The sequence below is a fragment of the Mustela putorius genome, unplaced genomic scaffold (genome assembly GCF_011764305.1).
Source record: "Mustela putorius furo isolate JIRA1106 unplaced genomic scaffold, ASM1176430v1.1 tig00003909_pilon_pilon_pilon, whole genome shotgun sequence".
NCBI lineage: Eukaryota > Metazoa > Chordata > Mammalia > Carnivora > Mustelidae > Mustela > Mustela putorius.
In genome coordinates this window covers 17,657,982-17,681,177 of record NW_025422057.1, presented here as the reverse complement: position 1 = coordinate 17,681,177, position 23,196 = coordinate 17,657,982, and the positions used below count along the sequence as shown (strand labels likewise).

At 46.2% G+C, this 23,196-nt stretch overlaps 1 pseudogene; it reads right to left on the bottom strand.

Annotated features, from left to right (window-relative positions):
- LOC101676747 overlaps positions 1–16,279 on the bottom strand; it is a 35,461-nt pseudogene extending 19,182 nt beyond the window's left edge.
- Positions 16,280–23,196: the final 6,917 nt, after the last annotated feature.

Here is a 23,196-nt window from a genome sequence, read left to right as displayed (position 1 = left end):
AGGGAAGGAAGGAGCAGCCCAGGGTGGGAGAAGATGTCGGATCAGATCTTCCTAATTTTTAACGATCCCACCACTTAATTTTACATGTGTATTTCCTGACCTTTTTTTCCCTGTAGCTAGATTTTAATCCATTCAGAGATAAAAGAAAGTCTTTGTCTTCCTATGCAAATGCCCAGAGTAAGGCAAACCCTTAAGAGATGCTCAGTGAAGTCTTACTGAAATACTAACCAACAGTGGTGGCCCAGTTCTCGCTAATTACTGAGATCAGGGAGGGAGAAAAGGTTGGAAAATCTGATTGAAGCAGTGAATTTTAGAAGTGGAATCATTTTGGGGCACCTGGATGACTCCGTTGGTTAAGCAACTGCCTTTGGCTCAGGTCAAAATCCCAGGGTGCTGGGATTGAACCCTATGTCAGGCTCCTTACTCAGGAGGGAGCCTGCTTCTTCCCTCTACCTCTGCCTGCTACTCCACCAGCTTGTGCACTCTCTCTCTCTGTCAAGTAACTAAATAAAACTTTTTAAAAAATGAGAAGTGGGATCATTTTGTTTGAGATCTGCAGAAGATCAGAATTTTCAGGAACGACTACAAAGTATTACAAAGTCTTTTCTAGTAATAAAAATTGTATTTTGTATAATTTTGTAATAAAGTCAATGTAAAAAATTGTAATCAGTTACAAAGATTATGAAGTCTTCGGTTCAGTTTAACTCAAGACACATAACAACTCAAAAACAGTGGTAGTTGTTCTTTAAATAAGTTTAAATGATACTTACATTGACTATGTCATATGCAAAGGAGAGTTTGAATATCCATTCCATATCATTATCTGAGTTTCTCAAAACATCCTCAAAAAACAGTTATTCAAATTATCACCAGCAGCTTCACTGGAAGCCCAGGGAGCTTCGTGTGTTGAATGGATTTGATTCTGATACGCTGGAACACTTTGACCAGAACTACTACCACCCAAGGCAGAGTACTCTACAGCCAGTACTGGAAATTTCCCAGGAGATATAAGTTGATTCAATGTTGAGAAAGTCACCCAGTCTGGAGTCTTTTAAATACTTCCTTGTTCCTAATGTATAGCCGATGGTCACATACCATGGGTAGGATAAGCCCAGAAACATAACTGGGAAGTGGCTCTAAGGTCTTGAGAGCTGATGACAGGCTCAGATAATTTCCACCCAGAGCAAAGGAAACCAGACTATTAGCAATTCCACTGCTAATCATTGCCACTGCAGGCGGCCCAACAAGGTAATTCATATCTTGGAATTAGACTGGAGAGGAACCGTTCTTGGATGAAGGGCAAAACATTGATAAGTTTCTTTATTATCTGCTGTTAATCAAAGCTGATATAAGCTGTACTAGTTTGCTTACCTTAAGACTCCCTTTCTTGCCATACTGGACGACAATGCAGATGTTGGGTGGTTCTGTGAAGATACCATAGAAGGGGACAATGCTTTCATGGCTTAATTCATATACCTGAAAATAACAGTAGTTCCTGATGATTACAGTATGTTTTCTGTTCTAGGAACTCATTCTGCACTTGGCATACTTGCAGCTAATTCTCACACAGAGAAAAGTGAGAAGAGAACTATGACTGCTCCCATTTTACAGATAAAGAAACTGAGGCTCAAACAGTAAAATATTGTGTTGAAGATCATAGAGCTTATTAGTGGCGGACCTGGGAGGTTTATCCAAGCAGTGTGCCTCTAACAAATAAACCAGAGGAATGATCAAAGTCTAACCTAAAACCACATCACAGTAAACGGAACTGGCCCTGCTTTCAAATGTTCTTGGATATAAATGCCAGTGTGTGGAGGCCATGCTGGCTCACAGATCTCGAGCAAGAAACCAGACCCCATGAATCTGACTCCATCCAAGGACTAGGTTCAAGGGAGGTGAATTAAGGAGATAGAATTAAGGAGAAAGAGCAAGGCTAGAAGGGGTCCCAGCTTTCAAGTGTCTGGGCCAGGCTAAAGGATCTGAAGCCTAAGGTCTGGGCTGTCAGGGGATAGGGATAGTGGGCCAAGGAAAGGGAAGCAGCTTCCCGTCATTGATCCTTTGGATGGCAGCATTCCCAGATGGGAACCAGGAGTGGGCAGCAGAGAGCCAGAGACCGACACTGCTTTCTCTCTTCCAAGGGGAGGGGCCTCACCAGCCGGATTTCCTGCAGCACAGATGGCTTCCTGACCTGGGCTTTTGCTTGGTCACCAACACAGCAGACAGCCACATGGTTTCCCTGGAACCAGAGACAAAGTGGGATGTTCTTAATCTAGGATGATCCAGAAAAAAAGCTCCACTCAGAAAAGACTAGGAAGGGAAGCAGGAAAACTGGCAAGAAACATCTACGAAAGGGAACACCACCAAGCTCCTCACTTTCCACATCAGCCCTAGGGCACTGCTGTGCTTCACGCGGGCTCTCAGCTAGTTGATCAACCCCTGAGATCTCATTTAACAGACAACACAGTCCTGCGGGGGCGGGGGGGGGGGTTGTGATTAGCCTGTTTCCAGATGAGGTTAAGTGACTTGTCCAAGGTCACACATTTGTAGGTAGTACAGCCAGAAGTTGAACATCTGACTCGAAGAGGGGCTCTCAGCTAGTTGATCAACCCCTGAGATCTCATTTAACAGACAACACGTCCTGCCGGCAGGGGGAGGAGGGGGTTGTGATTAGCCTGTTTCCAGATGAGATCACTGAGGTTAAGTGACTTGTCCAAGGTCACACATTTGTAGGTAGTACAGCCAGAAGTTGAACATCTGACTTGAAGACTGCTCTCCTTCTGTTATACAGTAATGTCTCATTTTCTTTAAGAGGAATAGTGAGCTGAGGTCTTAAGTGTAAGTCTGGAATCCAAAACCTAGTTCAAGCCCATTTCTACTCTTTACTGCCTACATAAGCTTGGACAAGGGATTTTGCTTCTCCAAGCTTCCATTTCCTCATCTGTACCACGGAGACTAAAAATAAAACTTACTTATACTGTTCTTATGGGGGTTCAGTCAGTTAAAATATGTAACACTGCTAACTCGAAGCTGGGCACCTGTGAAGGTTTCAGTCACTTGCCTGTCCTTTTGTCTGTCATCATCTATCAAGTTTGCTTTTAGAGAGTCCATCACTCACCACAAATCATAGGCCCACCTGGAAAAATCGGTGTAGAAGAGGACAGAGCATCTGGATATGAGAGATGGGTAAGCCTTGGCATGATTTAAATGTCAGCCAAGACCTGCCACTTTTAGTATTGGGTTAATTGCAAAAGACTCAGGAATGTGATGGGGCTTGCATGGAGGCAGGGACCTCTGTGGGATGGAGGAGAGGATCCTTGGAAGAGGTAAAGCTTAAGCTGAACCCCGAAGGGCAAGAAGGTTCCAGATGGAGTGGTGTAGGGACACCAGGCATGGCATTGTCTGAGGGTAAAAGACACATGGCATAAGCACCAAGACCCATTGGATGAGCACAGGGTTTAAGCCAAGAAAAACAATTGTTCTGAAAGTAGCTTGGGACTAGGCAGTAGAGAGCCTTGAGCCTGTGTTGAAGAGTTTGGACACTACTGTACGGGCAACAGAGGTGGGGAGCCCAGTGACGGCACTGGAGGGGGACGAGGGCAAACATTTCAGGAGGCTTCACCAATACAGATATGCTATGCATTGTTGGTTGCCATCTCTAAATGGTTACTTGACCATAATATACAGTTTTGTGGGGCACCTGGGTGGCTCAGTTGGTTAAGCATCTGCCTTTGGCTCCAGTCATGATCCCAGGGTCCTGGGATTGAGCCCTTCATTGGGTTCCCTGTTCAGCAGGATGTCTGTTTCTCCCTCTCCTTCTGCTACTTCCCATTGTGCATGCATGCGCTTGCTCTCTTTCTCTCTCTCTCTCTGTCTCTATCAAGAAATAAAATCTTCCAAAAAATACAGATTTGTATGAATAAAGGTCCTTAGGGTTTGATGGGTGATGATAACCAAGATGGTTTCTTGTAGTTGGAAAACCCAAGTAAACATTTGGAAAGATAAGTGCAGTTGCATAAGGAAAGCTTTGGCTCCAATCTTTGCTAAATCCAGCTTAGGGCAAAGAACAAGTCTCCCCTTGCTTGGAGCTTTTGTTCCCTACTCTCCAGGACTTCCATTTTGGAGAATAAATACACAGGTTTTCTTTCCTATCATATTTTTCACCGAGGGGACTTGAACTTCTAAAGAAGTGAAGACTATGAAACATGAAGGTGCTGGGAAACTAACTTTAAATTTTATATCATTTTAGTTTATTTATATTTATTTAGCCTGGTGTGGCGAACGGCTACCTTATTGGACACTGATGTCCTAGAGCTTGGATTACTGCATCCTTGGTACTTCCAAGCTGAGGAATCGGATGGATAATGGTGTTGCTGTGGTATGTGGACTGGCAGTTGCTGAAGCCTGCAGCAGAACCCCTGCCTGTCTTTCTCAGCCTCTCCCCCACACCCTAGACCGTTATGGCTTTTTTAGAAGTTCAAGGTTGAGAAGCACTAGTCTAGAGCAACAGGACTACCCTGGCTTTTATCTGGAGTGTTCCCCTAGTCCCAATATCCTGCCTGACAGAAAGGACATGCGGAGAATGGGACAGAGACACATGCTCTGACCTACAGGCAGCCACTGTGCCCTCAGGAGTACCTGGCAAAGTCCTACTGGAGCATAAAAGAGCTCATCCCCCTGATGGCTCTTGACAAAAGAACTGGCATCCCCAGAAATCTGTTGTTGCATGACTGTTGTTGCATCTTGACACAGGTCTGCCTCTCTGGGATGGTTGTAAGACAGGAAGTAATTCCATTGTTCTCAGCACCATGACCAAGTCCTGAAGAGATGGTGCATTTTAGAGGTGAGGAAAATGAGTGCCAAGGTCACACCGTTAATAACTAGGAGAGTCAGGGCTTGGATCCTGATCCTCTGACCCAAAGTGTGAGTGCTTCTCTGTGACATGTCCCTCTTGTGTCCACACTACCTCCAGACAGTGCCGTGACTCAGGCACTGAGCTCAAGCCAGTGCTGCCCAAATACTGGCTCTGGCATTTATCAGGATGTGTCACTTGTGTCACCTGAGGCCAGAGTCCTCTTTCTATGAGCATCTAAGCACGTGACCCCTCTATTTCATACTCCCAGTGCCTCCCCAACACCTAGAGAATGTGTTTAACACAGAGGAACCCTGTTTTTCAGGGATACTCTTACCTGGAACCCTAATGCAGACACCAGGTGGGACAGAGCAGAGCTGTTTTGGTTGAAGAGGAAAGGAGGAGGCTCAGGACTCTTCTCCATCACACCTTCACCCTCCCTCTGTCGTTCACCCCCTGACCAGACCAGCGAGCCCCAGGATCCCCAGGGACATTTTGAAAATGACTTGCTAATGAATCCCGATCTGGTCTTCCCATGTTGGAGCCTCCTTGACTTTGGTTCCTCCACATCAGCTTTTTTTGGAAAGTCCTAACTCACTTATTGAATGACTAGTGTATGTAAGGATACCAATAAGAAGAAATGACTACCACAAAGGACAGTTTTGAAAATAAAACCAATATAACAGGAATGACATATACATAACACAGCAAAGTCTGATTTTGACCCATAATGTACTCCTCATCTTTACAGCCAACCTAAATGTCTGTTAGAACAAACCTATATACTTTGTCTACTTTCAGTGCCGTTTGTTTCTTAACAAGCAACAAGGTTCGAGAACCTTTTCTTTTGCTTTAACCATTTAAGAGTCATACATCTGTTCCAGTACATAGATTCTTGTATTCTCTTACTACCTTGAGTAGCATGTGCCCCTGGGCAAGTACTATCTGAAATTCTAAACTCACTGATCTTTTAAAATAAAATTCATTGCACTTGCAGGTTTTTAATAAATTGAGATGAAGGTAAAATTGACCCCCTTTCTACTCCCTCCTCCCAGGAACAAGGCGCTCTTCTTAAACTACAGAAACCCAAGTCTATCTTTCTACTCTAAAGATCATTTCTCACTAACATTTTCCACAGGGCAATACGTGCTCCAGAGTGATTAGTATACACTTGCAAAGATTGCACTGGTGACTATGAATAACAAAGAGAAAAAGAAAAAAGGAAAGAAAGAAAAGACACTTCAGAATTCCAAGAGAAAATATGCTAAGTCATAAGAGATGGTCATAGTGGTATTTTTTGAAATTATGTAAATGTTATATACTTATCAAATAATGTTATGCTTATTAAATGTGTGCCAAACCTCTCAGCCTCGAGTACCCCACACCTGGGCAACCCTGTGTTACTTCTCTCCTGCTCACCACTAGTAAACCACTCTTCCCAAATATCACCTCCTTTCTGAAGCCTTCATGATGCTGAGAACTTTATTCCCATTTGTGGGGCTTTCATCTCTCCATGTAGACAAACGCCTCTTGGACCACTTGCCTCCCTCAGAAGACATCATTTGGGACATGTTGCTACACCCCCACTCTTTGGCCTTCAGTCCCTGTCTCATGTGTGTGTGTTGAGTAAATGAATCCTAACTGTCTTCATCATCAATAGATCAAAGGAGTTAATGTGGTTTTGAAAATATCTATATGCTGCCCAGGAGACAGCTTTAGTGTTTGAACAGGATGTATGGGTTCTTATGCCCACAGGGTAAGAGGACTGAAGGGAACCTTCAAGGCCAACTGATCATTCTTAAGTATTGAGAAACTGAAGCCCAGAAATGATATCCCCCCAAAGATATTCATCAAGGAAGAAGTCTGGGACCCAGAAGCAAAATGTGGGGCTCAAGACTCTGTTAAGCACCCACTTTATAAAAAAAAGTTGCCCTCAGCTTTCAGAAACTCCTAGATGAGGTCCCTTCCACAGATCACTAGCAGTGAGCAGGAAATAGATATCTGGGTCAGGTGTGGCCTCACCTTGTTCTGGGCCAGAATGGTGACGTCATTATAATTGATCTGCCACCAAATGCCTTTATTTTGCTTTTGCAATTTTCCACTCTGCATCCTTAAAATCAGACCTTTGATCACCATTCTCAAGACAGTAATCAGGAGGGTCACAGCAGTCCCACGTGGGGGACAGAGACCTATCATTACTACAGTCTGCTGGAGAACCACACTGAGCACATCCGGGGTCCGGGCTGGTCCTGCCAAGCAGATGCCTTAAAGGCAGGGGCCCCCACTAGGATAAACTGGGTCCACTGAGACTTGTCTCTTCCAAGGTTTCTTTTCTGACCTCCCCTCCGATTTCCGTGGCAACTACACTCCCCTCCCACCATTGTATAGAAACTTCCATTGTAGACAACGGTGATGACTACCACTTCTACTGAACCTTTACTGTGTGTTCTCCTTAGAGTCGTTCTTAGCTACGATCTGTCTAACTTCAGGGCTGGTCTCTGAACCACAGGACCACACTCCCTTGTTCAGACTCTCTCTAACACCTTAGAAACAAAGTCCCTGAGACTCACATCCCTCTAGAGCCAGGTTTCTCTAGAGCCATGGTTCTCTACAGGGGAGGCAGGTGATGTTGGAGATGTAGGGGGTTTGCTGCAAATAGAGGGTGCTTCTGGCGTGTATGGGGTGGGGGGCCCCGGCCGCTGCTAAGCATTGTACAGTGCACAGGACGCATCCCCACACAAAAAGCAGCCTGCCCAAAATGTCAATAATGCCACTGCCATTGAGACACCCTCCTATGGAGAGCCCCCTTCTCTGAGAACCTGCGCTGACCTGTAGAAGCAGGTGTGGGATCACAGGCTCATTATAAAATCTGCAGTGGGGTCTGTGTTCAGGGAGGGAGTCACAGGGCCAACAAAGCATGGAGAAATTCCTCATGGGTCTTAAAAAAAAAATTTAAAAGGCAGGGCCCACTTGATTTATTCTGTCTCTACCTTAGGCATAGGAGCAACAACTTATACATGCATGTCTTTAAAATAAATTTGCAACAGGCTAACCTTGGTCTCTTAATCGAAACATTGGGTGCCCTGTCCAAATTTCTGCACCTCACCTAGACTCTTCAAATTCACCTGCAGATAATCTAATTCATCGAAGGGCAATAGCTTTCTGTTGGGTCAAAGAGCTGACTTAAGCTTTTGATTTAAATCTGGTCACTTTTGATTTAAAAACAATGTCCTAACCCTTTGGTGCTGCTGGCATTTTCTCCCAGGTCTAATAGAGACAAATCTTGTTACGGAGCACCTTTCCATTTCACAGACCAAAACATCTCCCCCCACGTGGAGAATGACCATTCCTACCACGCTGAGGATCTATTTTCCATGGTTATTGCATTTCCTGGGCTAAATTACTTTGGCACATTAAAATTCCATGAGAGTAGGGAGGGAAAAAGTGTCAAATCAAATCTGGATTAGGGGTGGTGATGGTGGGGGCAAGTAGAAATTCAATTCAGTTTTAAGTTTCCTTTCAGTTTTCTCATTGATTAAGAGCTGAGAGGAAAAAAATGGATTTTTCTAGGGATTCCTGGGCTCAGGAACCCAGGACAGCAGGCAGGTCTTGGTATCCACAAAGCTCTTGGTTTGGGAACCAGGGTGCCTGGGAGTAAGTTTGGCTGGCTGGGGACTCAACACTGCAGGGGGGACTGTGTCCCATCACCCCTAGGCCAGGGCCTCTCCCTGAGGTCACAGGCCAGTGGGACCTGCCTGGCTGCATGAGAGGAGGCCCAGGTCCCACTGGAGGTGCACTTGGTGCTGGGGACAGGTGGGGTGGGGAGGATAAGGTTGCGATGTTCTCAACTGGAACTGGAAGTGGCTGAGCCACACCCAGCGTCAAGGTCAAGATTATTTTAAAGGCCCAAAGTTGATCTTCATGAGTTCAGAGAGCTCCAGACAACCTTGTTGTGGGTGGGTTCCAGAAGCTGGATCCCAACCCAGGCTAACAGCAGGACCCCCAGACCACTCTCCCCTTCCGGGTCCCTTCCTGTAGCACCATGTAAATGCAGAGAACTGTCTTTCCCAGTACCCGCTTACCTTCTGGTAGAAAGTAATGACCTTCTGGTAGAAGGACCCACAATGGGCCACCTTGGTCATAACGGAACCCTTGTCATCAGTGACCTGACGTCATGTTCCAAGTCAGCTCAGTCCCATGCTGGGAGTAGCTCCAGCTCTGGCAATGGTGTCTCTGTAAAAAGTTTTCTGTGGGAGGGGTGCCTGGGTGGCTCAGTCGGTTAATTATCTGCCTTTGGCTCAGGTCATGATCTCAAGAGTCCTGGGATCGAGTCCCACATTGGGCTCCTTGCTCAGTGGGGAGCCTGCTTCTCCCTCTGCCTTCTGCTCCCCCTGCCTGTGCTCTCTCTGTGTGTCAAGTAAATAAATAAAACCTTAGAAAGAATTCTCTATGGGAACCCCTGTGTCCCATCATCCCCTACAGGCAGGGATCACCACGGGCTGATGGTTTCTCTCCTCTCTTCCCCCTGTGCCCGACCATCTGCTGGCCTTGACCTGTCCTAGTGCCACATCTCTGATCCCTCCATTCTGGGGCCTGATTCTGGCCTCCTGCCAAGAAAGGGAACTGGCGAAAGGGAACTGGCGTGGTCCGAGCTCAATGCTATCTCTTCCGCTACTTCCGTGCACTGGGTTACTAGATACTCAAAACCACAGCTCAGAGGCAGATGTTCTCAGGAGTCTCATTTTTCAGGTAAAGAAACAGATGTACACAGAGGTTAAACAATTCCCCCTCAAGGCCCACAGTTAGTAAATAACAGAACTGGGATGGGAGCCCAGGTCTCTAACTCCAAAGGTCACTGACACTTCACCTAGCAACTTCGGTCCTTCCTTGCAATGCTGGGGTGCAGATTTTACAAGACAGCATCAGACTATTATTTATTGTAGACTTTGGAAGATGAGAAAGTGCATGAGTGTGTTGCATATGTATGTAGGTGTGTGTGTGTGTGTGTGTGTGTGTGTGTGTGTGTGTGTTAGGGCTGTTGAGGGGAAATAGAGGGAGACTATCAGAGCCAAACACAAATATCCTCCAAGAAGGGGGCAGGGGGCCCATGCAGGAAAGCCCCACACCCGTCCTACTCCTCCGTGGAGATGGAGCTGAAGGAGGGCGGCCCCTCACCCTTCGGTAGACTTGTTTCCAGAAGCCTTCATCTCCGGGGCTTTCTCCATAGGAGTCCGGGGCTATGAGAAACACTGACTCGTAGACCGCGGGGGAAGTGTGTCACCTTATTTGCCAACACTTCCTTCCAAAAGCTGTCTTAAAACACAATGAAATCAATGTCGCCATTTGTAGGAAACACCCCCATTCCATGGAACTGCCTAAAAATGATGTTAAATTTGAAACTCTTCATCATAATCCTCGGAAAAACAATGGCTCTGGAAGACCTGCCCCCACCCCAGGTCCATATTTTCGAGCCAGCCCATAAGCAGTGGGAGGGAAGCCCAGAAAGAATAATAAATAAAGGCTTAGCTGGGGTGTCAAGCAGCTATGATGCAGAAAGTTTACATTCTAGCAATGGGTGACAAAAACTTGAAAAATTGAGGGCTGTTGATTCTCAATTTTCTGCTGTGGCTTCCGTGGTTTGCTAGGATCGTTATTATCCGTATTATTACTATTATGAAATTAATGTCCACTCGCTCTATGTATGCATACGTGAGGTACAGCCGGCCTTCCCCAATTTCCCTACGGCCCCCTTCTGTCTGTTCCGAGATGTATCCAACCATTCTAGACCTGTACAAAGGAGTGTGGGCGTGCATGCATGTACATTTTACATAAATAGCATCGTACTAAAATGCTGTTCTGCCCTGGATATTTTTTCCCCACCTACGCCTATATTGGGGATATTTTATAGAATATAAATAGAATTTATATTTATATTTATATTTTAAATATAAATATATAAATATAAATATGAATATTTATATATTTAAATTTATATTTATTTGTATATAGAATTTTCTTTTTTTAAAGCTGGGTGAGTTCAATTGCATGGACGTTGTGTGGTATATTTTTATTTCTATAAGCTTCTGCCACTGCAATTCAGTGGGACTGTGATCAGGAAGGCTTGGGGAGAAAGCAACAAGGGGGCTGAAGGCTTCCCCACCAGTACTAGGACCCATCCCAGCCTCTCTTCCCGTGGCCGCAGGCAGAAGTGATACAAGTGAAGAGAAAGGAGCGGCCAGCAGTAACACGGGGAGGCAGGGGGAATGTTCTGGGAAGTCTGCCATTTGCTTAGAATTCCAATTGCTGTCCAGAGAAATACTTCTTGATAAAAAGATAAAAGAATTCCAGACCATTGTTATATATTTTTCTTTACTCCCTCTTGCTCTGTTTCGGCTCATGATTATAGAAAACAAGCTTACTTCATGGCGCACCTGGGTGGCTCAGTTCGCGTGAAGCATCAGACTCTTGGTTTCAGCCCAGGTCACCATCTCATGGGTGGTGGGATGAAGCCGCGCTCAGTGGGGAATCTGCTTAAAGAGTCTCTCCTGCTGCTCCTCTCCTCACTCGTGCTCTCTCTCTCCCAAATAAATAAATCTTAAAAAAAATAAATAAAGTAAAACAAACCAAGTTTACTTTAAGAAGGGTAAAACTCCTGTAAAAAAAAAAAAAAAATACAGCGTGTCCATAGCTAAAAGTGCTCGGTGTTTTTTAGAAGCCTGCGAGTGGGATGACGCTGGGGCCAGCCTGCTCGGGTTTGAATACCAGCTCTCCCTGCTCCTAGTCGTGTGGCCTTGGGCAAGTCATTTCAGCCCTCAGGGACTCAGTTTCCTCATCTTTAAAATGAGGACAATAAGAAGTGTCTCCCCATGGGGTGGTGTGAGCTGAAATGGGTTTCCATATATCAGGCGCTCACGGTGGGGTCTGGTACCCAGTCGACACTCCATAAGGCAGAGTTCCTGGGGCAAAGGGCGCAGTCCCAGGGTCCAAAAGACCCAGTCTGGAGCAGCAGCTATGCCCCCTGGGAGCTCCGAGCTCTTGCGTGAGGTATTTCAGTTATCTGAGCCCCGGGTTCTTTGTCTGGAACCGTAATAACATCTACCTTCCAAGCCTGTCAGAAATGAGAGCCACGATGGTGCAAATCAGGGCTGGCATATCTGCCTCACGGGGCTCTTGGGGTACTGAGCGCAACAGGACACGGAGTACATGCACATAGAGGAACTTAGAGGAAGGACATGGTACACTTAGCCGTCCCGATCATCACCACATAAACCAAACCACCTAAGACCAGTATGGGACCAGTATGCTGGTCTCTCCAGGCCTTTGCTGGGGCTCCAACAGAGACCTCTCACCCACGGTGCAGAAGAACTCTGGGTAAGTTCTTTCTGCTCCATTTCAGTGTCCCAATCATAAAACGAGGACATGGGTTACCTGGCTCAAAGAGTAGTAATGAGTACTCAGTGAGCTAATACACCTGACACATAGCAAGCGGGGGAGGGGCAGAGGGAGAGAGAGAGTCTCAGGCAGACTTCCCACTGAGCACAGAGCCCTGTGTGGGACTCGATCCCATGACCCCAAGTCATGACCTGAGCCAAAACTAAGAGTCATACTCTCCACTGACCGAGCCACTCAGGCACCCCGACTTGTTACTTCTTACTGTGGGGGTCCCAGCGAGCTTACCAGCACCCACCTCCGACCACCGCAAAATAATGGAGACAGATTCTCCTGCCCTGGGTCCCAGGTTCTCCACAGCCAGCAGAAAAAGTTTGCATCCTCTGAGCTTCAGGTTAGGATGATAACTGAGAAGAGAAAACAAAATCAGTCCATCACACATGCTCGTGCTCACACACATACACACACACACGCGCGCGCGCTTTTTAAAGTGTGGCCTAAAGCCGCTCTCAGTGAGCAAATGAGATGTGTACTTTCTCTTTCCTTGAGCATGCTTGAGGAAATTGGGATGCTTAACCTATCCCCAGCGTGGACACTTCCTGAGACACGTCCGCAGCCCACAGATAGGCAGCTTTTTTTTTTCTTTTTTAAGATTTTATTTATTTATTTGACAGACAGAGATCACAAGCAGTCAGAGAGGCAGGCAGAGAGAGAGAAGGAAGCAGGCTTCCCACTGAGCAGAGATCCTGACGCAGGGCTCGATCCCAAGGACCCTGGGATCATGACCTGAGCTGAAGGCAGAGGCTTTAACCCACTGGGCCACCCAGGTACCCCCAGACAGGCAGCTTTGGCCCTGCACCCCCAAATCCTCGCCATGGGTCTCTCTCACAGTGTGAGCCAGCAAAATTGGTTTCCCGCTTTTGTGCTCAGTTTCTTCATTTAACTCACTCAGAGCAACAGGTCTGGCTTGTGGCTCATCAGCCACTGGGCAGTTAGGAGGGGTTCACCGATGACTCAGAATCAGGAGCGTTCAGACCTTCTGAGTCTGGGTGGGGGTGGGGAGGAGGAAGAGGCCATCATGCTTTTCTCCCCTCAAAACACATCAGCATGCATTTTGAGGACACCCAAATGAAGCAGTGACTTGTTTTCTAAATGCGGTAAATGAGAGCCTGCTTATTTGGGTCCCAATTGTGTGTCAGGCACGGCACTAAGCACAGGATACAGCGCCTGGCCAGAGAGAAGACCCGTGCCCTCGGGAAGCCGACAGTCACACAACATACACGCAAACACATTAAAGAGAGCATGTAAGATTCTAGTTAGTGAGGGGGAAGGATGCTCTGATACTAATGTGTGTTCGGGGGTGGGGAGGTGCTTCTCCCCATCAGGCAGTCAGAAAAGGCCCCTCGGACAAGGTGGGCTCTGGGCTGAGTCTGGAAGCCTAAGAGGGAGCTCGCCACAGGAAGAGTGCTGGGGGCGGGGCTTGTGGAATGGCAGGTAGCACTCCAGGCCAAGGGATCAGCAAGTCCCCAAGTCCCAAGGCCATGAAGACTGTAAAGGGCTTAATTTATTTGAAGTACAGAAAGAAGTTACTAATCACGTTACTGATGCATGCTAGAAAGGAGAGCCTCTTAAGTATCCCAGTAAGAGTGATTGCTCTCTTACGCCGACCCGTTATGTTGTTTGGCGCTCTACAGGCATGACTTCAGTTAATCCTCACCATTCTATGAGGTGGAGGTCATATGTTACGTCAATGTTATGACTGTCTCCATTCCCCAGGGAAGGTACCTGAGGCAGAGACAGGTTAATGCACTTGCTCAAGAGCACACCTGCTTTCAAACCCAGGGCTGTCTATCTCCAGAGCCCATTCTCTAAACAATAACCCAAACGAAGGAGCCAGCCCACCTGGAAGATGCTTCCAGAACCTTCTCTGTGCCTCATAACACTATAACATCCGCGATTTCACTTTAGATTTGAAAAAAAAAAATGACTTTGTTGTTGGTGATGCTTTTATACATCATTAATTTTACACCCTGTTTCTTTCTGCTTCTTACATCCATAGAAAGATGAAGAGTTCTTTGTTGTTGTTTTTCTCAAATAATCTGCTTTGCTCATTTGTCTCTCTAAACATAAGCAACAGAAGACTCTTTCCTACTTACTTCTGGTAGCCAGGGACAGCCTCTAAGAGTCTCTTGAAGGAAGGCTCAGTCATTGTTGGTATATTTCACACTGACAGTGACAATGAACTGGGATTTGAGTCCATTCTCTACAACCTTCCAGTTCATCCACTCCATCCCAGGAGGAAGTCCCAGAGTGACCTCCAACATTCAAATATGTTTCCATCCCAGATACCAGAGCCTTCTCTAGAACACATCACCAATTTTGTGCCTGGGTGGCACAAGTGTCACACGGGTGTCATATAAGTAGTTGTCCTCCAGTTTTGCAGTTTAACAAGGTCAAACACAGGGATATTCCACTCTAAGCCCAGCAAGCCAATAACCTTGAAAGGAACCAAAAGGATGTCTTTCCATAATTCAGTTTATGCTACACTCAAACCCCATGATAAGGTATCTGTATAATCTTTGGCTTCTGTAAGTCTATGGGTCATACTGGACCCTCTCTTTTGGGATATTGATGACAGTGTCTTGGATCCATCTTGAGGATGCAATACCTCAAAGGACAAGAATAACCACAAGAAGCATTTATTGACTGATTCATTCCTTATTCACTTTTCAATACTTTTCATCAGGAGCCCATTATTTACAACCAACTTTGGAGACCTTGCTCTTAAAGGGGCTTATGATCAATTATTAGAGGAACTAAGATACAAACAAATAGTTTCAGAGTTAAATATACCTTTCAATATTCATAGGCTATAGACTTATAGGGGTTAAGAAGTTCCTTCTGATTGGGGAATTAGGGGTATGAAGGGTGAGGGTGGAGAAGTGAACAAAGATTCCAGGGCATTTGAACTTGACTTTGAAGAATGGGCAAGCTCTGGACAGCTGGAAATGTATCAAAAGAAAAATTTCAGAAGAGACCAAGATCCAAGTTCAAACGTGAACTTCATCTGACACCCGCCACTCATGACGGTTCTGCAGTATTTTTGAGAGTAAGGGCTAAGATGCTCCTTCCTAGTCTGCCTTTGCATCCACACCTCTCTGAGTGCAAGATACCAAAGACTTCCACAAAGCTAATCCCATTTACTAAACAGAAACAAGTCATTTGTTTGTCTTCTCTGCTTGTCCCAGCTTATTGCAATCTGTCATACTTCACTCTTTCCCACTGACCGTTAACGTCACTGAATAGTTTACTACACACACGAAAGGGAAACCTACAGAAACAAATGATGTTTTTCTGCTTGAAACAGAACATTCATTTTTCTACTTAATTTTCCTGAGCCCTGTGGCTGACAACATTGGAGGGAATGGTACGAGTCTATACACAACAGCACCATGTCCAAATAATCGACAAGTTTGTTAGCGAACCTCTGCCTAACGAGTACTGATTTGACAAACTTACTTTCAAGAGAATGTTAACCATTCTAATTACATGGTCTAATTACATATCAAAGAAATGGTACCCAAACCCTACAGAGTTATTATCTATAATAATGTCATCCCTGCCAAGAGATTCTTCAAGTGTATCCCATCACCTTTAAAACCATCCCTTCTAAAGACAAACAGCCAAAGTTTTTAGAAGGCTATCCTCTACTTCTGTTGCTACTGGACATGCTGGTCCAAACAGGGCAGAAATCAGTTGTCTCTGGACCTGATTGGTGAGAATAGCAACAGACTCCTTAATGCTGCAAGTTGAGTTGGTGTAAGTGAGTTTCCAGCTGAAGTTTCTGAGGTCCACTGTCACTAGGTTAATCTTGTCCATGGCAGTCTAGAGGGCTGCACCCAGCCTTTGCACACTGAATGAAGGGGAGATGTTCCAGGGGGCCTGGAAGCCCACAGTGAGGTTGGCAGCCTCAAGCCACGTCACCAGTATACTGGTGAAGAGTGTCAGAGCTAGTGTTGGGTAGAGAGCATGACCTTCCATCCCCAAACAGAGCCCAGACCTGAGTGAAGCTTCAGCTCCTAACCAGGGAGCCATGGATGGCATCTAACACCTGTATCACTGCCGAACTCAGATGTTCAGCCTCCTGACCACTCATGGCTGGAGCTTAAATGGTAGTGCAGAGTTCCCTGAGAACCACAGCTTGCTTTATGTTCAATGCCATTGGTTAATCAAAACCTTCCCTTTTCAGAGTCTGTCCTAACACCTCTAGAAGCTGCAATCTTGGAGAAAGAGGCTGGGGCAGGGAGTCAGCAAAACCCTGGAAATGGATCCAAGTGACACCACTGACAAACTTCATGGTCCTGGGAGGGTCACAGCCCCATCCCCCCATCCTCCTAACACCCAAATCTCTCCTCACTAGTAAGGGAAAAATCAAGAGAACCACTCTAATGTAAGCAGATGGCCTAGGCTGGAGTTCTAATTCCACCACAAATTGTGTGACCTGTGACATATTACTTCCCCTCTCTATGCCTTCATTTCCTGATCCCTAAAATGGGGGTAAAACTGTAAAGGGACCTTCACCCAAATGACGTGGTGAGGATTGAAAGCAACCCAGTGCCTGACAGTGGCTGGGCGAAGAACTATTTCATACACATTAGACGACCGTGGGGGTAACGATGATGATAGTGATGACTGATGATGTTGATGATATCAACATCATCAGTTCTCTGTTGATTAATTACATATGAAGTATTACATAGGTAATCGTTTACATATGAACTATTACTTCCCATGAAGTAATATAGGATAGCAGGCCCCTTAGAAAGCCATCGCTATCCCCAGGTGAGACGGCCTAGCCACCAGCTGGGCAATTGCTCATCAGTAGAAAAGATTCAGTTTCCTCCTCCCATGGGCTTTCTTCCATATTCCACTGGCAGGGAAGGAGCTGGCATCTCCTAGTCACCTCAGGATTAGTAGACTTGCTATGGTTCTCAGGGCTTGATCTAAGGACCACCTACATCAGTGTCTCCTGATGACCAGATGGATAGGTTCAAGGGCCCCACTGCAGACCCTCTGAACCAGAGGGTTGTCTTGAGTTGACCCTGGAAATCTGCATTTAACAGGCCCTCATGTATCCCTATGTACACTAAGGCTTAAAAAACTTTGAGACAGTTTGAAGTGGGGGGGGTAGCCAATGACTATCCATCCTCTGGTTATGTTCCTTCAGTAGCAAGCTTCCCTCCCTGCCATGGGATTACTGAGTCTTAGGTCTTGCCAACCTCATAGGGCTGTTTCCAAACCTGTGGACTAGAGGGGTTAGCTTTTCTCCAAACCAAACTCCTCAAAACTGGTTCTTCACCCAGCTACAGATTCTCTTTCTCCTCTACTAGGACAGCTCAGGGTCAAACTGGCAAATCATCTGAGTCTAGACTCCCATGCTCTAACCATAGTTAGGGTTCCATGGACCTTTTTGACTCAGATGGTTACCAGATATATGTGGCCCTGAATAAGTCAGTTACATCTCTGCCCTAATTTCCTCAATTTCAAAATGACATGACAACAGCCCTCTCAGAAGGATGTTGTAAAGATATTGTGAGATTATGTAATTCCTTAGCAAGCTGCTTCCCATTTAGCAGGAACTCAATATAGGAGCATCCTTGATGGCGATGTCATTGAACCGGTCATAATGTCAAAGCAAGGATTCTAGAAACAATGTCTTATTACATGCTCTGCATCCCCTCTCCCCCTCCCACACAAACTTCTTAAAACTTACACCCCTACTCTAGATAATTTTAGATTCTTTACATTTACAGATAGTCTTTCTCTGAGAAACTCTGAGGCCAAGGTGAGTGTGTGGGTCCCTCCTTGTATCCTCAGATCCAGCACACTGTTGGGCCTTTAAAGTAATTTTTAAAGTAATTTTTGTATTCTTATATTTTTTAATATATTTATATTTTGAGTAATTTTTGTATTCTTATATTTTTTAAAAGATTTTATTTACTTATTTGAGAGACAGAGAGAGCACAAGCAGAGGAAGGGGCAGAGGGAGAAGGAGAGGTAGAAACAGACTCCCCACTGAGCAGGGACCCCCCCCCTCCACCCCCAACAAGATTTGCAATCCCAGGACCATGAGACCATGACCTAAGCCAAGAGCAGCCACTTAACCAAGTGAGCCACCCAGGTGCCCCAGTACTCTTTGTAATGTGCTTACACGTTGATATGGTCAAAATCAGAAGAAGATAACAGTGAGATTCGGTGTTGGTGAGAGTTTGTTTAATCAACAGACATACACTGCTGATAGGAATGTTAATTGATAGCAGTTTTTCCATATGCATCCAAGTCTTAGAATATACACATTTTTGACTGAGAAATTCCAATTTGGGATATTTGACCTGAATAAAGATCATATGATAAAATTTAACTACAGTCAAAAATCAGACACAAACTGTATACCTGAAACGAACATAACCCTCTATGGTAACTATGCTGGAGTTAGAATTAAAATCTTAATTAAAAAAATTAAACACAAACTTTCTGTCCAACAGAAGGGGCCTGGATAAATAACCTGGCATGAATCCATACGATTGAGGATGACACAGTCATTCAAAATGATATTTTAAATGTACATTTATTGACTTGGAAAAGCAGTCACCATGTTTTAAGTAAGGAAGCACACTGTAAAAACGACATGTGCAGGTGTCCCTGGGTGGCGCAGTCAGCCAAGCATCTGACTCAATTTTGGCTCTGGTCATGATCTCAGGGTCATGAGATCAGAGCCCCGTGTTGGACTCTGCACTAAGCACAGAGTTAAGATTCTCTCTCCCTCTGTCCCCCGTCCCCCAGCCCCACTCTCTCTGTCTCTCTCTCTCAAATAAATACATAGATTTTTTTTTAAGAGACATGTACAGTATTCCATTTTTATTTCTTAAAAAGGCACACAGGCAGCATAGCAAAGATCACATACACCAAACCACTCCAAGTTGTTCTCTCTGAATGATAGAAATCATATTGGGTGGTTTCTTCTCATTTAATTTTCATGTGTTTTGTCCTAATGTCTGCAACGAAGAAGAAAAGTGAAAGTTTTAAATAATAGTACACTCTATAGACTTGCATTTGTGGAGTAAAAGTACGGGCTTTCACTCCTGCTGTCTGAATTCTCAGATCAGGAGAACCTCACAGCGGTCTGGGTCCTCACACCACTTAGGCACCTGGCTTCCCTCCGTGGGCTCTAGGTATTCCCTGTTGAGCTCAGTCCCTTCCATTCTCCATGGCCTTCAGAAGGGGAGAGCATCAGAGGTGCATGATCACCACCAGGAAAACAGTTGCCATAGTTACAGACCCACCTACTTTGGGTGAAGTGCTTGATTGGCTGGAGTGGAAAATCCTGAGGTTAAAAGCAGCTTGGGGTGGGGGTGGGGGAGTTTCTGAAGGGACTGTGGTCGCTGAGAGGGGCCACACTGTTCCGCACTCTGCTTCTCCAGGCCTCCTCCCTTCTAGGAGCCGGAGTGGTTGATGGGAGAGGCCACGTGGCTGCACGCCCAGCAGAGGTGCAGAGTTTGGTTTCTTATGTCAGTGGGGGTAGTGCTCAGACTCAACACGGGGCTCTGATCTCATGACCCTGAGATCATGACCAGAGCCAAAATGGAGCCAGCAACTTTAGCCCATCTCTGCTTTCTGAAGAGATTATTATGGAGGGAGGGTTCTTTCTGCCTGGTTTATGGTTTCCTCAATCCTGGCCAGCTGTGCCGTAAACCAGACAAGCCAGCTGCTCAACATCCGCGATCAGATAGGATGAGCTGATCCAGGGTGGGAGAGTTTTAGTGGGATCTCTGGCTTCTCTCTAGCTGCCTTCCCTTTCCTCCTGCTCCCTCCACCCCAGCTGCCTCCCTTCAGCTTGTAAATCTGTGCCTTACTCATGTTTAGAGAAAAGGTAAAGGTTTGGAATGTGTGAATTTGAACTTGTCCAGAAGCAGATAAAGGCGTGGAAGTACAAGATGAGCCCATAATCCCCCTGACGGAAAGACGGAGCGGGAGAGGCAACCCTCCCCCTGTCCTCACAAGCTCTCTCACATCTCCTTGGGTGTTTTGGGAAAAGGCATCAACCAACCTCAGGTTTTGCCAAGTAAATAAGACTGGATTTGAGCCTCTGTTTTCTTACTGACAAAGTGGAAAAATGCCGGGGGAAGAGCCCTTTGATCTTTCCTGTTCCTTGTTCTAAAACCCTAGGGCTCTGGTAGGCTTATAATTAACCAAGTATCCCATGCTGGGATATGGTAGCATGTTCCTTTCAGGTCTGCTTACAGGTTTGCCAAGGGAGCGTTCCTGAAGATCTAGCACACCTCGTACTAGCCCTCCCAAGTATGAGCAAGTAAAAGTCAGCTAGTACCTGTCCAGGTGTCCACTGCAAACTTCCTGCTGTGTTCTCCACTCTTGCAAATAGTGGTGATGCTGTCAGCCAATACATAGTCAAAAAGATAGTAAATGTTTGAAGAGTCACAGGACAGTGGAGTAAAGGTTGAACTTGTATAAAGGGGGGAGACTGTTTCCTAGAGCGGAAACAAAGCAAGTTCCTTGGATCCAAAAGCCACTCCTTTAGGTGATCATGCAGACGCCAGTCCTAGAAGCCAAGGAGGGGGCACTGGCCTTGGCTTCCTGACGATGACACGATGCTTGTTTCTGAAAATGTTTACGTGAGGGGCCAACAATCTCCTTTCACGGAGACATGACCTTTTATGTTCTTCAGCACCTGATATTTATCCTGGGAGGGTAAAGACTCCTCCCCGCTGGCTTTGACGTGTTGTTCTTTCTCACACCTGTTTCCACTAGGAATGAGTCGTTGCCCCCTGAATGGGGCCTCTCACCGTGTAGGGATCCTTCACCATACTTTGAAGTTTTCTTCTGGCGCTGCGTATAAGCTCAAATCTAGCAGGTTGGTTGAGCCTGAACCCCCGTATTTCTGATTTGAATATTTATTTTGTGGTCTTTGACCCTGTCTCCCAGATTACCACTCCCAACCCCCTACAAAGTCTTAGCAAGAACAAAAACATCCAGAAAGTGGAGGGTGGGGAGGGGCAGCTGTCTGCCCACTAATCAAAGATACTAGATGAGTAACAGTGAGGTTTACTTCCCAAGCCAATTTCAAGAATGTTCTACGTTTTCTTTTTTTTTTTTTTTTTAATATTTTATTTATTATTTGACCGAGAGAGAGAAAGATCACAAGTAGGCAGAGAGGCAACCAGAGAGAGGGAGAAGCTGGCTCCCTGCTGAGCAGAGAGCCCGATGCGGGGCTCGATCCCAGGACCCTGGGATCATGACCTGAGCTGAAGGCAGAAGCTTAACCCACTGAGCCACCCAGGCACCCAATAATGTTCTATGTTTTCCAAGAACACCCTCATGGCTACAGTGTCTCAAACACTGAGCAAACAAAGTGTCCTTGACTTAATAGGTCTTTCTCTGGCGAGGGTACACTTTGAACCCATAAGCATGATCTGCTTCTCCATCCGATCAGGGGCCTGTGTGGCCCTAGGCTTGTCGTCTGAGCAGCTCCTCTCCAGCCTGTAGCTATCGAAAGCCAGGCAGGATGTCCCTTCTGCCTCCTCCACCCTCTTCAGCTTCTTGTCAGGAGAGACCAGAACCCCTCCCACTTCCTGGTATTTCCGCTCCACTCCTCGTGTGAAAAGTTCCCAAATAACTCTTTAGCCAGGCACTCAGGGCTATGCTCTCTGTGCTGTGAGCCCAGGGGGCCAAGACTGCAGGGCAGAGGACTATATCCTTAAAGGCTCGGTGAGGGAGGAGGTGTTGACCTACCTTCTCCCCCTCCCCCCAAGGAATTGACGCCCCCATTGTGTTGATTCCTGGGCAGTGAGGACTGTGTGTGGTTCCTGACTCACTGTCCTGGAGGAGGTCGTGCAGGAAGATGGCTGGGACCACTGGTCTCGAAGGAGATTTAAACTGCCTTGGACACGTCAGGGATTGTCTAAGCCACAGGTTTCCTTATTTTTAAATACCCTAATGAGCTCACGTGAGGATTAGATGAAGCAACAGAGGGACGCAGGACACAGAGGGTGGTGCCTGGCGTGGAACCAGCCAGGGAGTGACAGCAGGTTTGTAATACGGGACTGTTGCCTCAGTCAAGGTCATGACCTCTGTCGAATGGGGGCTACAGAAAGGAGAGGTTCAGGTAAAAGACCTTGCTGTCTTCAAGTTCCTCCGGAGCCGCTGTGACATGTTCGTGGCTGCCACTGGGAGACACCACTTGTGTTTCTATTCTAAAGGCATTAAGGCCGAGGACCTTTGGTCTAAATCGGTGTTGCCCAAGAAAGATACAATGCAAGTGAAACACGTAGCTTAAAAATCCTCAGCAGACTTCGTTGTAAGAGGAAAAGAAGCAAGGAGAATTACTTATCTAGCGTATGCTGGATTTTATCACTTCACCGTGTGATCAGTATGCTAAAAAAATGGAGGTGTGACACAGTTTTCTTCATGCTAAGTCTCCAGACTTTGGTGTGTGTTTTGCACACATCTAAATGTGGACTTATCCCCCCTTCCAGTGCTCAGGAGCCGTACGCCGCTCCTGGTGAGAGAAGCAGGCAGCACAGACCTTAAGCTTCTCTCTGAACGCCCTGTCTAACCTGCTGGGAAATAGTGATGATATTTATGGGGTTGTTGAGGGCTCTGGGAATTTAGAGCCGACACCTCTGTCAGGGATCTTTCCACCTTCCATCTGATTCTTAAACACTCTAGGAAACCACTTGCTGACAAAGAAGCAAGTTGTCTGTGTCACTGTGTGACAGCCTTGCTGACGTCATGAGACGTCATGAGACACCTGAGAGCAGGTGTACCCACCAATGCCCACATCGAGGCTGGTCACAAGCTTGGGACCCAGCCACGGCGAAGGCTGAGGGTCAGTACGTCGTGGCCCATCCGTGTGCTGTGGCTTACCGCTCTGATCTAAGTCT